At 36.5% G+C, this 16,331-nt stretch overlaps 1 protein-coding gene across 1 annotated transcript in view; it reads right to left on the reverse strand.

The window, feature by feature from the left end:
- The window catches only part of HAPLN1 (hyaluronan and proteoglycan link protein 1), a 75,817-nt gene extending 74,334 nt beyond the window's left edge, over positions 1 to 1,483 (reverse strand). The window contains exon 1 of the mRNA XM_069492562.1: positions 1,417 to 1,483. The gene's annotated coding sequence lies outside the window, so the exon portion shown is untranslated. The remainder of the gene's footprint in view (positions 1 to 1,416) is intronic.
- Positions 1,484 to 16,331: the final 14,848 nt, after the last annotated feature.

The following is a 16,331-nucleotide window of genomic DNA, read 5'->3' on the forward strand; positions in this document are numbered from 1 at the left end:
TAAGCAAATTAATTCTTATGTAGTTTTCTTATTTTTAAGCTGTTTCAATTTAGTGAAGGGGTCACCAAAAATATATAAACTCATTCTGTTAGCTGAAATAATTAAATGTTTAAGAACAGGTAGTATAAAAGTGACTACAGACTAAAGCTTAAATGGTCACTAGTTAATTGGTATACATTCTATATTACTGAATGGAAGGAAAAATTTCTTTCATTTATATATATAAATGGAACAGAAGTTAAGAACTGATGTAAGAATTAAGACATATCATGTTAAAAGTTTCAAAGAGAACTACCATGATATATTTTTCATAGAACAATATTTCCACTCTATGATTCCATTAAAATATTGAAGTCACTGAAATGTGTATGAAATTACTGCAAATTTAGTACACTCAAATAATCAAATAGAACTGGTTACAGAAACTACCTTTGCAATGAATAAGTATTACATTCATTTAGAAATTAATTCACAGGCTTCGTTTCTTAAGAACCGTTAGCTTCCAAGAAGCCAGCCAGTATGTTTGATTTTATGACATCACGCTGGAACATGTACAGGAACACTTTCCACCCTAAAAATTCCCAAATGTCCTGGCCACTGTGTGTATTTTTCCAGTGATAAATGAAAATAAAACAACTTATTTTCAAATTAATAAACCATCTTATTTTGAACACAACAGTCATATTCAATGGAAGAAAACTACTTAATCTAAGCCCCAAAGAGTTCAGGTTTGCTTACAGTTGTAAACAGTCTCAACCTATAAATAATTCCTTTAAGCAGCTTTTTAAAATAATCTAAACTATGACTTTAAATTTTTTCAGTGTATTAAAATTATCCATCAACATCATTCTACTTATGAAATACATCATAATTCTATCATCTTAATTTCATAATTAGTTAGACAAGCCTGGACCTAAAAATGGTAACATTTCAAAGATTATTGATCTAACAGGTATTCCTCATGAGTAAAGTAACTGTCTTTTCCACATAAACCTATATATTCCCTAAAACAAAACTCATAAATCTGGTTGGACATTCCCATTCCTCAGCTCTTCCTTCAGCTTATACTATCCTTTTATCATCTCAGGTGCTATAAAAATGCTTGTAGAAATACAGATGGAAAAGTCACCACTTGGAAACTGAGCATACCAGATTTATAGTAGCATTAGCCAAAGCCAGGGTACTAGAGTTAATTCTTTCCCCAATTGTAGACTGAGTCTGTTTATTGCAATACAATATTTTATCTGACAATATGAACCTTTAAAAAAAGTTGAGGTGTCATGTTAAATTCAAATGAAAGCTGAAGAAAAGAATAAGAAAAGTTTTTTAATGTATACAGGCATTATATATGTACATATCAAGTCTTAAAGGCACCAGGTATGACAGAAAGAGGGGTGAAAATTACGGAAGTTTTACCTTGTCCTGAAATCCAGAAATTCAGATGCTCTCAAGTCCTGCTTAAGTTGGAAGCTGGAGATCAAGTGAAGCTAGCGTTCTTTCTCCTCACCTTAAGTTTGTCTCTGGGCGAGTGTGTGTGTGTGTGTGTGTGTGTGTGTGCAGAATGTCTCTTTGTGGCGCTGGATGGCAGAGGTCCTGGTCCTGGGAAGAAGGAGGCACTTTCTCACCAAGAGCAGAAGAAAAGCAAAGCGTCACCAGGAAAGTTCTCCTCCCAGATCCCCTAATTACAGCCTAACGTGCACTTCATGCTAACTCCAGGGAGGAAGGGAGGGGCAGGTCTGTGCCCAGACCTTGTAAAACAGCAGCCTCTTAGATGACTTTCCCCTCTGCTCAGATGCCCGAGTGAGTATCCCGCTCTGGGGTTCAGGAAAGCCGGCAGCTACCACTGCAAGCCCCCACCCACACCACACCTCCTGCACCCTCACCACTCCTGGGTCTGTCCAGAGGGGACGGGACGAGGGGTCTGTGACATGATCTGTGGGGCAGCGACGTGAGGCCGACTCCCCAGGACAGTCCATTTTTACCTGGTTTTATTAGGCTCTGCTTAAAAGGAAAATCCAAGGCTAGGAGAGGTTCTCCCTTTCCCGCCTTCTTCCCTTCCAAGTAGACCCAGGCTACTAGATAGACGGCACAGCACATACAGCTTCCTAAACTGGAGGTGTCCTTCCACCCAAATCGCATTGGGTTTAAATCTCCCTTAACAAACAACTGCTATTGTATCCCTAGATGACAGAGCTCAAAGAACCTGGGTTTATTTATAGAATGAGGAATGCGAGGGGGAGACGGGATAGGTGGGGTTGGGTTATGGATCCATACCCAGGATTAGAACCAGATGGGCACAGGGCGCGCACACACCACACACAAGTCTCTCTCTCTCTCTCTTTCACTCTCTTCTCTCTCTCTCTCTCTCACACACACACACACACACACACAGCCCTAAAATAACTGCTGGGGAAGATGCTGGGACACGCGGGAAAACGCCTCCTGAACAAATAGACATTTATTTATAACTCCGGGGAGAGTATATAGGTCCATTGATTCCCGCCTTGAGTAACCAAGGGTTTTGGAGAGGAAATGGCTTCATATTTCAATAACAGAGCCACCTTTGATGGAGCCTAGGAAGGGGGAAAAAAGAAACACACCGCAGGAAGCAAACGGCTGTTGAAGCCGCGGGGAGGAGGGAGCGGGGCTGGCCCGGGGACTGAGGACAAGCAAACAAGCCCAGGGGCCCGTGGCCAGGGAGGCGGCGGGACGCAGGCAGCCCCGCCAGCGAGTCGCAGGGCGCGGGGCGCCGGGGGGCGTCCGGGGAATCGAGGCGGCGCTGCCGCTTTTCGCCCGCGGCCCCGGGAGGCACAGGCGGGACTGCGGGCTCATCAGGACCGCCGCCACCGCTCGGGCTGGGGCGCTGGTGGGGTAGAGGGACCCGCGGGGCAGAGGGGCTGGTGGGGCCCGGGCGGGGGGGGGGGCGGTCAGTGGGCAGGGGTGCGGGTGGGACGGGAGGACCGGTGGGGCAGAGGAGCTAGTGTGGAAACCGGGGGGCAGGGGCACTGGTGGGCCAGGAGCGCGCATTAGAGTCGCGCGGTTGGCGGCGAGCGGCGCTATTGTCCTAGAGATAAAGCCCGAGCCACCCGGCTCCGCCCGCGGGAAGGAGACGGGGCGGGGAGGAAGGATGGGATGGGGGGGGGGGGGCTTTCTTCCCGCCTTTCTTTGATGCATCTCGCGGGTTCCTGCAGGATCGCCCTTGCCATCAGGTCTTTGCCAAATTAACACGTGCTTCTTGGAAAGATTTCATTCCAAAGACAAACCAACCCCTCACTAAATGAAGATAGTTATATTCGAAATGAAATAATGAAGAATGAATCCTTAAACGGGCAATTCAACACCTTTTTTGGAATTCCGAAACCTGGGCAAGGCGCCTCTTTTCATATTTTTCTGTTTCTCCAAACACATAACGGGCTAAAGGTTTTGCAATTTTATGTCGTTAATTTAGTGGCCATTGAGACAGCTGTTATGTAGGCCCGTACATTTACTGCCAATGAAAATAAGATACATTTCTGCTTTTCAACTATGAAAAGAGTTTTTATGCTGTTTCTTCTAAATGTTTCGGGTGGTGTGTATTTAAGAGAACATAAAGGAATTAGACTTAAAACCAAAACAAATATACAATTTTTATATTAAAGCGCCATAAGGGTGGTGAGGCTGGTGGTGTATCGTTATAAAATCATATAAAGACAGTTTAAATACTGATCTTGTTCCCTCAGCTTAAAAACCTAATTTCTGGCGGCTGCCTGGGTAGTAAATCGGCTCAGCTGTCCTGTGGATGGCTCTTGTTCCCTTATTTTGTGGTCTGCTCTATATACTTATTCCAGCACAGCATTAAGAGAGTTTAATGTATTCTCTACAGAAATTGTTTATTAACCACACAGGACAACCTGTTTGGCAACATAGCCACACCATGGCGAGCTACACTAGAATTTTGTTCAGTTTCAGGTATAACCCCAACCGTCCAGCTAGACTTTCAGAAATAATAACAGCTACTTACCTCCGCTGCTCCTGGTAAGAGTCATGTCATCACTTCTCCATACCTATTTCCAACATCTCCTTCCAGTTAAAAGATCTAGTCTTTGTTAAAAGATCCCCAGTCTCTTTAATTACAAGTATTTAACCTGTCACTGGTGCATGTTTTAAGTATTATTCAGGCTTAATTTAATTGACATTATGTACATTTCTATTCATTTTTGGGTTCACATGGTTTACTAATTATTTAAAATTTACATTGGAATTAGTCTTAAGGGTCTTTTAAAAGATGTTTGTGTTTAGTTAATTAATGTTCAGCTAAATAGTGTTTCATAGAGGTATACATCACTTTGATTAGCCATTATAATTTTTCATCAGGAAACAGGCATTATAATAAGCTATGGTAAAAAATATCCAATCAGGTAAGTAAATAAATAAATACAATTTTTCATGACTTTAAATATTTTACAAAGGTATAAATCGTAAAAAAGAAATTAGAGGATCCAAATATCTTTTCAAAGAAAATCACGTCAAAAAAGTATTCTGTATTTGAAGATTCCACTTATTAACATTAGTAATTCATATGGAAACTCATATCTTTCATTGCATATTAAGATTTGTTTTGTTTTGTGTGATTTTTTTTTATTTGAGGAAGGCAAGGAGGCCAGTTTTTTTAAGTTTCAGAAAAAAATCAAAGATTTTCTTCCATATTAATTTTTAAAATAACTTATGTCTAGAAAAGTAGGCACAGATTTAGAGCTAATAGTTTTATATATATATATACTCTGCACATTTTGAAAAGATTTTGTTTAGCATAATACAAAACTTTTATGAGAATGAAAAATATGTCAAATGATGTTATAAAATGTAACTTTATATTCTTTTGCTAATTGTAAGACAGTAATTATGTTGAGCCAGATAAAATAGAAAATTCATCCTTTTTGACCTACCAAAGGAAGCAATTTGAGCTGGTTTTAAGTTATATAAATTTGAATATGTGCATAGTATAAACATAGCAAGAACTTTTTCAACATTTAAAATTATCGATCTAAAATATCATGAATCTTTAATATGTAATAAATTCTCAAGCAGAATGGTATTCCTCCTGGCCTATTACACTCCTAATGAAATGTACATTTATATTCACAAGGAGATTATCTGAATTCATCTCCTCTTCAAACTCAGAAAGAGGCTGCTCTATTATCCCCTGAATTCCAGAAAATTGCTTCCCTATGAGATCTTGTTTCCTGGAATTTTTGCCTCAGGCTAATATTATACCTGGTCGAACATCTGCTAGGATGAAGATGCAGGTACATGCACGCTTAAGGTAGGGGGGAGGAAAGCCATTTGACCTTTCCTGTCTAAGGGCTCAGAACTTCATTAAAGCACCTCTTGGGATTGCGGGCATAACCATGAGAAAGACATCATTTGTAATTAAGTCCTTCCCACTGGCTATATTCCTGTTGAACTCGGTGATTAAAATACAAATTCAATATTCTAAGTAGTCACAAAGCATTTGATAAAAGGTTATTTTGCTTTTAATGCAATGGGGGGGATGATTTTCCAAGGGCCCACTTTTTGTGCTCATTCTCAGAGAGTGTCCTGCAGACAGACCCTTCAAAAGGGCAAACTAAATAATTAGGCAATAAATTGTTTAAATGTTAAGAGCAGAGCTGTTCCAGAAGCTAGTGAGGCCAGATGAATCTCATACCAAGTGATAAATATCCTCAGCTCCTGAGAAGTAAGCGCCTACTTATCCCCATGTTTGTCTGTTGGATTGGTTTTGGTTGTACAGCATCATCCATTACCTTCCTTGTAATCTGTTGTTCTCTCAATGTGTTTCTTTTGCCCAGAACACCCAAACTCTAACTTTGCTTTTGAATAAATTGGTGTTTCATTATCGTCTAGATTCTACTCATTTTGCAAGGAGGCCCTGATTCTGTCTCATGCACTTTGTCATGCTGTCTTTGATTGCCCTAATATTAGGAATCTTCTTCCTCCATCACAATTACATATTACTGACAAGAGCACTCATTTGCTGTCTTTATGCTGCCTTGTATTTTTATTAGTATTTTCATGTATTTAATTCTTTATCAGGTGCACCATAAACTTTCTGAGGGCAGATATTCTGTCTTTCCTTTTTCAGTTTCTAGCACACAGCCTTGCTGTTAGAAGCTGATCAAAAAACGTTTATTGCTATTTTGAAGATGATGATATTCTTTATATTCAGGAGTGAAAATAAAAATAATTGAGGAAAGCTAGTTATTGAATGAACTAGTTTGGAGTATTTTGCATCTAATAGCCAAAGGCATAAATAATAAATCATTGAAGGTTGATTAATAATTTTATCATTGTTATTGATCTTATAGGATTAAAAGAAACAAAATTCATATTTTTCTTCCATGCTTGGTTGATGAGTGATTGTATAAATATTAATCAACAGAGGTAAAATGTTTTACTCTCTTAAGAACTAGGTTTAGTTTAGTGACAAAATAGTGTTACTGTCTTAGAATTACAATACCAGTCACTTAAATACTGATTTTTTTTCTCTTGTATTTATATAGTTCTTTTATATTTAAACCAATTATAACTCTCAGTAAATGTAGTCCTCACTGAATTTTCTTCTTGCTCTTTTTTCTTATAACCTTCAGAGAAAAAGGTTGTCAAGTCTAATTGGGCTGGAGTGATTTATGTATAGATCTTCTTGGGGTGAAGTGGGTGAATTAGCTAATGCATCAAGGTTGGCACAGGGCAAATCTACTCAGGATAAGCCTGAAGTGTAGGGCTTTGATTATTTGGAAGTGAAAGAAAATAGTCTAGAGTTGTCAGAAAGATAGAAAGACAGGGATATACTGTATCAGAAGCCCATGAAGAAGAATTCTGAAAGGGAGAGATTGGTAAAGTTCTAAGCTTAGAAACAGTTCTACCAGAAGACTAGAAGAGAATATTAACATAAATGCTTAGAACAACATGCTTCTTAGTAAACTGTGATTTAAATGGTTTGGAATAAACATGTGAATATTATTGAAATTTTACTCATAAGTCTATACTAGACTTTATTGATAAAATCTAATTTGTCCTAATATCCCCATAAATACAGAATTCTCTCCTTACAATCCCAGTTTTAGACAGAAACTAGGTAGTTTGTAAAAGAATAGCTAAAGTACCTATATCTCTATTACATGTACATATAATATACTCTTTTTTTTTTTGCATTAAGGTCATTAGAAAGCTCAGTTGTGGTTTATTTTAAGCACTGATGCAGTAAAAGGAATTTGGAAGGAGCCCTTGAACAGCTCATGTAGAAATAACCTTGCATACATTTATGTTGAATACTTCCTTTCACAGAGTAGCCCAGCCAATTGATTCTACTGTGAACAGAAAACCTGTGGTTCTTTTCTAACCACAATCTAGTTGTTTCAACGTATGGCTAAATTAAGGCACGAAAGGCTCTATCAGCAACCAAAGAAAAGAAAAAAGGAAGTATTTCTCCATTTTTGCCTAATTACTGATAGCCTCATTGCTGGATACACAATCATTCTCCTGTAATACTGACCTAAATGTCAATTAGAGAATGCTTGCTGGTGCAAATACCTGCTGTTGTATCTCTTTTGAGTTTAGAAGCAGGTAATTTGGGAAAATAAAACATACTGAAATGATGTAAAGTTGGAGTGACTGTCTCTCAGCTCATGCATGGAAATAATTGTTAGTAACTTTCAAATCTGGGATCTCTGTGAAGTTTTGCCCTCTTGATGTTCTCTACTCTAAGTTCTTCTCTCCTTTCCAACAACACTCAAACGGAAATGTAAATTTTTTAGAATTAAAAATAAGCTAAAATGATCTAACTAAATGCTTTACTTTTGGTTAAGTAAACTGAATCTAGTGAGATTAAGAAATTGTCCTAAAGTTACTTTTGTATCCTTATAGGTCTGTAAATTTTTCTAGTCACCAGTTTCTGCATCTTGGAATATTTACAGTGCAGTTGTAATTAAAGTATTTTTTTTCTAGAATATAGCTGGGAAGTAATTTTTTCTATCTCTGTGTTCATTACCTTATATCTCTATTAAGGCAAGTAGTTTTAGTTTAATTCATTAGAAAGGTATATATCTGTCTCTCTTATTGTACTGTGGGCACATTGCTTATTCATGTCTAATTCATTCTTAAATCTTCCATTGCTGTCTCCCAACCCACCCCAAGCACAGTGTCTCACATATATAGGGATAGAGAAAAGTTTGTTGAATTGAATTATGTTAAAACCATAGAGTATACACATACATTAGCAGGAAGAAATTGGGAAGTGAGTTTGAGTTAGATTTTCAGGTTTATCTTTCATAAGAAACAACAATATATTTTGATTTGGGACCCAGCTTGACTCATTTTATGGTCTTTGGTCCTTCTTTCTTCCCTCATAGTTTCTCTCTTCAGCATGGAAATGCTTGTTCTTTCCCATTACTTGGAAATTACTGTGTCAGGATTCTCTCTCTAGAAGGAAATCTGAAATGTTTCTCACATTTGTCTCCTCTTTTTCATTTTAAATATCCTGTTATTATCAGAACCCCACTCTGTTGTAGTTGTGTCCTGGTTGCCTTGCCTTACTCTTCCTCCCTTAGGGTCTTCTGCTATATGCTTATAGTGCTATTTCTTTCTGTCATAGCTCTGGACATAGCATTTCTTCATCAAAAACTTTTTTTTGACAAGGGTTTCTGGAGACCTGAGCTCAAAAACCTGAGATGTATATTTGGTTTTGTGACCTAGATGTTAAAATCTACACTGCTTTACTATATTTCGTCTGAGAATGGCATTCTTTACTCTCTGAATTAATTAAGTTGTTTGGAGGCAGTAGATCAAGTTGGATCAGGTTGATTGAATACAGTTCATCAGACTCTGGCAACTCCTAAAATACATTTTTTTGATTACCTAAATTACTATGCATGAACCTTTCTTAAATAAATAGGTCTGCTGAATAGAATTTTGGACCTCAATTTCATAGACAGTCACTGTGCTTCATTCCTGTGTATCTAGACTCCTAAAATGATAGACAAATATTTGTAGAGCAAAAAATATATTTGAAACTTTTGTATTATGATTTGATTTTTTTGTGGATTTTCTTATGGCTATTAGGCTTAGTGTTATTTGAGTATTTCTTATTATTTGAATACTATTGTTAGAATAGTGTACAGAGAGTTCAGAAACTCCTTCCTTCAATTGGAGTGTCTTATAAAAAAACCCAAAATGTGTACATTACCTTATTGAGTTTCCATTTTTAATGCCACCAAATAATTTAAGAAGGTAACAGTGAGCTTCCATGAGATCCCATCCTGAAGGAACATTTATAATCCTAGCAACCACTTAGAAAACACAAAAAAGCACACATTTGGGAGCTTTTAATACATGTTATTGAGTTGAAAATATGTTCTAATGTATTCTCTAGCTTCTATATAACTCAGGAGAGAGAAAAGGGATGAATACCAATTTTGAGCTAAAACAATTCAGGGTATTAGGAGTATATTCCTGGCCCTTTGATGAAGTAAACCTTTATTTCTCCTTAGTGGACTATCACACAGGCTGCTTCATTACTATTGATATTTAATCATTAACCTTCTTTGGATCTTTTTTCATAATGGTATTATTTTTCTATTTTGTAATTTTGCTGTTAAAATCATGAATTGTTTAAAGTGATTTTAAGGTTTATGGTGTTATTTTCACTTCAATGTAAAATATGTAAGTCATATTGTGATCACGCTTTTAAAAATTGACTATGAAAATGATGTCTTTCCAACATCATTTTTTAAAAAATAATTGAGCTTGAAGCATATTCTGTCACACTGATTCTTCAAAGTTCTAGCTGTCAAAAGATCTTTTTTTCCTTAGGGTTTAGAGAAAAAAGAAGGAAACAAATGATAAAATACTTAATTTTCAGGCTTATACTCTTTTTGTATGGTGATATTATCAAAGAATAAGAAAAATAATAGGCCCTTGGTAGTGCTTTCTTTCTTTTCATTACTTAATTTCGGGGAAGGGAATAACTTGATACAATCCATGTTTGTTGCTTTGATGGGATGGCTGTTTTGGTTATCATTGTTGTTTTCATTCCAAATGAAAGCACATTTTACCCCAAATCATGGATTGGGCAACTGCAATTGATTGATCAATAAAACAAATATTAATGATAATCATCTCTTCTTGATACTTTAAGTCATCTAGCATGTGTTCCTGTATCAAAATATACATCAATTACTATGGGGTTATTTGCTTTATTTATTCTTTATCATGCATTGGAGACAATATAAATAATTGGAATAAATATGTGTATTATATATGCTTTCATATATTGGTAAAATCATTCTCTATATAGGTCTTTGTAGCCTCCTCTTCAGGACAACACATGTCTTTTCAAAGAAATGTTTATACCCCTGAATCTCTGATGCTTGGAAAAGTTACAACAGGGCAGTAATTTAAAAATCCTAATTGCCTTGCCAGATACACTTCAGTTGGTTTTTCTCAGACATCATTTGATTCTCTCTTCCTAAGAAATGTTTACCAGCACATAGGCAAAAGGAGCTGTAATGTCTTCTGTTTTCATTTGTACTTAAGCAATAGTTTTTGGGAAAAATCATCCACTTGATCTGTCAAGATACTGAAAAACTTTTGCTTATGCTGTCTTTGAATATCAGTCTCTATAAAATTACATTTTAAACTGGATTAAGTTGTTATATTTATAACATATAATATTACTATCTACCACATTCTGTTTTTAATAATTCAGAGTGTAGATACCAATAAATAAGAATCAGAAAAGTTTCTCAACTTATTTCTCTTTCATTCCCATTTTTTTTCCTTATGGTATTTTTCTTATGAGGAATGGTAAACTGTGGACACTGTGATAGATATGGAAGTAAATAACATCTAAATTTTTCCTCTTAAGAAATATAGCTTCAGTTTCTCTGTCATTTATCCCTAAACATCCTGGACTCTACATTGTATTTTTATAATTTGTTTGATAATCTGTCTTCCTTGGTAGAGGTTAAGCTACTCTAGGGCAGAAACTAAATCCATTTAACTCATTGCTTTGTCTTTAGTAGCTGGGGTGTGATAAGTTCTTGACAGATATTTGGTAAAATTTTTTTCAAAATAAAGTTTTATTTTAAAAGTGAAAAACAAAAGAAAGCAAAAACTCTGTAACTAAAATTAGATTTCATGTCCAGGGTGTCTTTAATTGGATCTTTGAATGGCATTGACATTTGAGAGAAAAGCATTTCCTTACCCTAATTTACACATTTCTCCTCACAAATGTTCTTCCAGATCTATTAAAAAGAAATGGTATTAAATTTGTTTGAGCTGGGATGATCCTACTATAAACAGAGTGGGAGGCAGCATCAGTGGCATAATTTGAGCGACTACAAGAGACGTGTCTGTTCAAAAATAGCTCCCACTGGCTGCCACAGCATTTGAAATCCCCGTCACTATAGTTGTTTTGTTATTGTTGTTATTAAAGGTGACTCTGGGAAGCCCACTTTAAACTTATCTATTCTGGTAGTTGTAAAAACAAAATGACTTACCATTTCCTTTATGGAGCAGTATTTGTGATTAGAGGTTATTATACGAAAGGCAACCTTTTGATTAGTAGAATGACATGTGATGTGTTATTATTTGGTAGAATAGGCAGAGATTTTTAACCTGAAAATTTGAGAGAGAAAAAAATGTTAAAAACTCTAAAAAAGATCAGTTAAGCTTTAGGTAAGGATGAGAAGGTACTCCTGTAAGGATGGTATGAAGGCGAGAGATTAAACAATATCAGCTATTAGAGTATATGTGCAACATTTAAGAAAAAAAAATTCCTGAAACATGGAAGAACCCATGGAACATGGAAATTTAATGTATTATTTATGTGTTTTGATTACGGAATGAGTAGGATGACAGGGCCAGAGTTTGATGAGCAGCTCTGTGTTGGACATGTGGGGGTGAGGAGGTTGAGCTGCTCAGCAACTCAAAGGCCACAAAAACAGTGAGACTTTGTCAGAAGGGATTCCTTAGCTTGTGGAATTACCATCTGCACATTTACATAAGCTGGGAAGCAAAGGAGCGTGGGGCTGGGTGTGGCATAGATTTTCCCTGTTTCATAATTTTATGTAAGGCTGACTTTCTCGTTTTGAGTTCACATTTTCTATTTTCTGTTTTTTCTTTAGTAAAGATAATAATGTGTTTTGCAGTGGCTAGAAGGCAAAATCAGGAAGGAAAAAAGGAAAGTAACAGACGTGAGTTAGTCCCATATGTATTTAGCCTCCTGAATAATTAAGAACTTGAGTCAATTTCTAATATTTTTATTAAAATCTACCCTTTTAGCAAATTTTAGGTATACAATACAGTATTGTTAGCTATAGACACTATGCTGTATAGCAGATTTCCAGAATTTATTTATCTTGTATAACTGAAACTTGGTACCCTTTGACCCTCACCCTCTGTTTTCTTAACCAAACTTTTCCTCCACTGAATGAATGAATGAATGGTGTACATGTGGAGGAGAATCCAGGGTGAATACATTATAGCGTATAGGTTGTGACTATTTAAATCCACATCTGGGCACTCCCCTTCCCTCATTGCATTCTTAGGTAGGTTATTTAACCTCTCTAAATTGAAATTTTATCTGCCATACAATGAAGATAATAATTGTTCCTTACTGCTGTGTTATGTGAGGGTTAAATGAACTAATGGCTGAAGAGAGAATAACCCATACCATGTTGACAAACTGCTCAATAAATGTCAGCTGTTATTACTCAGGGAAACACCCCTCTCCCTGAAGCGTGATCAAGCAGAAATGATGTTGGACTTAAAGATAACCCAGACATTCTTGAGATATATTTGGAGATACCAGTTTTACACCTTCTAGGTGTTAAATTGTGGGTAATTATACAGAAGCAAAATCCCTGAGGGCTCCCAAGTACAACAGGAGACACCTGTCTCACTGGCATAAAAATGTTGGAAATGGAAACCTTTGATCTGTGACAAAAATGGTATTTGATTGAGCCTGTTTTCCTCCTAGAATATTTGAAACATGCGTAGCTTATGTTTCACATGAAGTTGATGTTAATTTATTAGAGAAATATTTTGAACTGTAATTGTGGGGAATTTTCAGTCCTGCATGCTAGATAATTTACTTAAGAGACCAGCTAGCCTGGGCAGACTAATTAAATACTCACCTTTTGAACTTGCTTCTTAAGCGTTAGGACAGATCTTTTTTTTTTTTTTTTCCCCCTTTGGTTTAATTCTGTCACTGTTTTTAGATTTTGCTCTAGAATCTTCTTACATTCTTTCTTTCTTTCAGCAATAACCTTTTAATGGTCAAACACTGCACCCTGGCTGAACACTCATCCACTTTACTATTTTCACTGGGGATACTGATGACATCTGTAGGGTCAGCAATAAAACCAATGGATACTATTCGGTCCATATCTGCATTTTTTGGTACTGTTGCCCATGGGCCATGTTTTTAAAATGATTTATTCCCTTAGCTTCCATGAAGCTATTCTTTCCTTGTTCTCATAAATCTCTGACTACTGCTTCTTTGTCTGTTTGAAGGTTTTTCCGTTTGCCATCCCTTTAATGTTTTCTAAGGTTCTATCTTTGATCCATTGCTCCATCTCTTTATATAGTCTTCTTAGATGATCTCATTTATCTACAATCAATATGTCAATCACTCCTAAATCTGCATTTCCATATTTCAGACTCTTATTTTCAGGCATATATCTGATCATATGTCCATGTGGGAACATCTCCACCCGAAACAGTCCCACCACAAATACTTTCCTTTTTTTTTCTGCCTTGGCTTATGGAATCACCATCTGCCTATTCACCTAAACCAGGGAGCCTAGGAATCATTCTCAACTGCTCTTGCATCATCCCCCATATCAAACAAAGTCCAGTCAAACTTACTGTTAATATTTCTCAATTTGTTCTATGTGCTTGAGTCTTTATTGCCATTGCCTTCATCGTGTCTTCATTATTTCAGTAGCCTTCTAAATGCACTCTATTCTCCAAACTTGCTCCTTCAGTAATGACGATGATGGCAGACCCTTAAGTAGCAGTTATGTGCTGGTCTCTAAGTGCTTTACATATAAACTTATTTAATACCCAAGATGACCCCATAAAATAGATAATCATATTATCTGCTTTTTACAGATAAGATAATGGAGGCACAGAAAAGTTGAATAACTTGTCAAAGATCACAGAGCTAGGAAGGAATAGAGGAAAGATGTAAACCTAGGCAGTCAGGCTCCAGAGTCCACCTTCCCTGCTCTCATCAGAGTAATCTGTGTACAATGAAATTGTCTGTGTTGTTTTCCTGCTGCCCATTGCCAGTAGAATAAAGCTTAATGTCCTTAATACAGCATAAAAGTCTGTTCTCTCTCTGTCTCTGCAGCTTCACTGATTATCTTCCACTTCACACCATAGTCTGCTCATGCTATACTCCAGCAAGACACACAATAAATGATAGCAATGATCAACTCTTTATCTTTGCATGTCCATGTCCGCTATGCAGTTTGGCATTCGTTGTCTTTGTTCTTGGGCTGATAAATTTCATAAATACACAGTTTACAAATGCTCTAACAGTTTAGCCAGTTTGTTGAAAGCATAATGTGCCAGGAAAAATTCTAAGATATCCTGTCCCCAGGTTCCTGGCCTTTGGTGTACATGTACCTTCTCCCAGCTATTCAAACAAACACTAATCTAGGTACTACAGTGAAGAGATTTTGCCGATGCAATCGAAGTCCCAAATCAGTTGACCTTAAAATAAGGAAATTATTTTGTTAGATCTGACCTAATCATATGAGCCCTTAAAGCAGAGAGTTTTTTTTTTTTTTTTTTCCCCAGCTTGTCACAGAAGAAGAACTCAAGAAATCCAAAGCATGAAAAGTATTTGATGTGCTATTGTTGGCTTAAAAATGGAAGGGGCCCCATGGCAAGGAATGAGAGAGGCCACTGGGAGGTGAAACCACCCTAGATGAAAGCCGGCAAGGAAACAGGAACCTCATCCTATAACTGCAAGGAACTGTATTATGCTAACAAGAATGAGCTCAGAAACTGCCTTTTAAATACAAGATCATTTCATCTGTTAGTAGAGATAGTTATGCTTTTTCCTTTCCTATCTAAATGCACTTTATTTCTTTTTATTGCCTAATTTCCCTGACTACAGCCTCCATTATAGTGTTAAATGAAAGTGACAAAAGTAGACATAACTTGTTTCCTTCCTGAATTTAGGGGGAACGCCTTTAGTTTTTCACCATTAAATATAATGTTAGCTTTGGATTTTTTTGTAGATACCCTTTATCAGGTTGAGAATGTTCCCTTCTATTCCTAGTTTGTTCAGTGTTTTTATCATGAAAGGGTGTTGGAATTTGTCAAATGATTTTTCTGAATTGATTGAAATGATCATGTAGTTTTGTTGTTTAATCTATTGACACATTGTATTACATTAATTGATTTTGTGATGTTGAGGTTACCTTTTGTTCCTGGGATAAATCCCTCTTGGTCATGGTATATAATCCCTTGAATATGTTGTTGGATTCAGTTTGCTAGTATTATATTGAGAATTTTATGTCTGTACTTATAATGGATATTGTCCTGCAGTTTCTTGTCTTATGATGTCTTTATCTGGTTTTTGTATGACGATAATACTGGCCTCATAGAATGAGTTGAAAAGTGTTTTCTCCTATTTTTTGGAAGTTTTTGAAAAGTTTTTATTAATTCCTCTTCACATGGTTAGTAGAATTTACCAGTGGGACCATTCAGTTCTAGAATTTTTTTGTGGAATATTTTTAAATTAGCCATTTAAATTCTTTACTTATTATAGGTCACTTTTGATTTATTTCTTCTTCTTCTTCATTTTTTTTTTTTTTGCTTTTTTTATTTCAGCATATTATGGGGGTACAAATGTTTAGGTTACATATATTGCCTTTGCCCCACCTGAGTTAGAGCTTCAAGTGTGCCCATCCCCCAGACAGTGCACACTGCACCCATTAGGTGTGTATATACCCATCCCCTCCTCCCGGCTCCCATCTGACTGACACTGAATAATGTTACTACTATATATGCACATAAGTGTTGATCAGTTAAAACCAATTTGATGGTGAGTACATATGGTGCTTGTTTTCTATTCTTGGGATACTTAACTTAGTAATATGAGTTCCAGCTCTATCCAGGATAATACAAGAGGTGCTAGATCACCATTGTTTTTTATGAGTAGAACACCATGGTATACATATACCACATTTTATTAATCCACTCATGGAATGATGGGCACTTGGTTTGTTTCCACATCTTTGCCATTGCGAATTGTGCTAGTGTAAATATTCTAGTGC

Source organism: Eulemur rufifrons, chromosome 17 (genome assembly GCF_041146395.1).
Source record: "Eulemur rufifrons isolate Redbay chromosome 17, OSU_ERuf_1, whole genome shotgun sequence".
In the NCBI taxonomy this organism is placed as follows: Eukaryota; Metazoa; Chordata; class Mammalia; order Primates; family Lemuridae; genus Eulemur; species Eulemur rufifrons.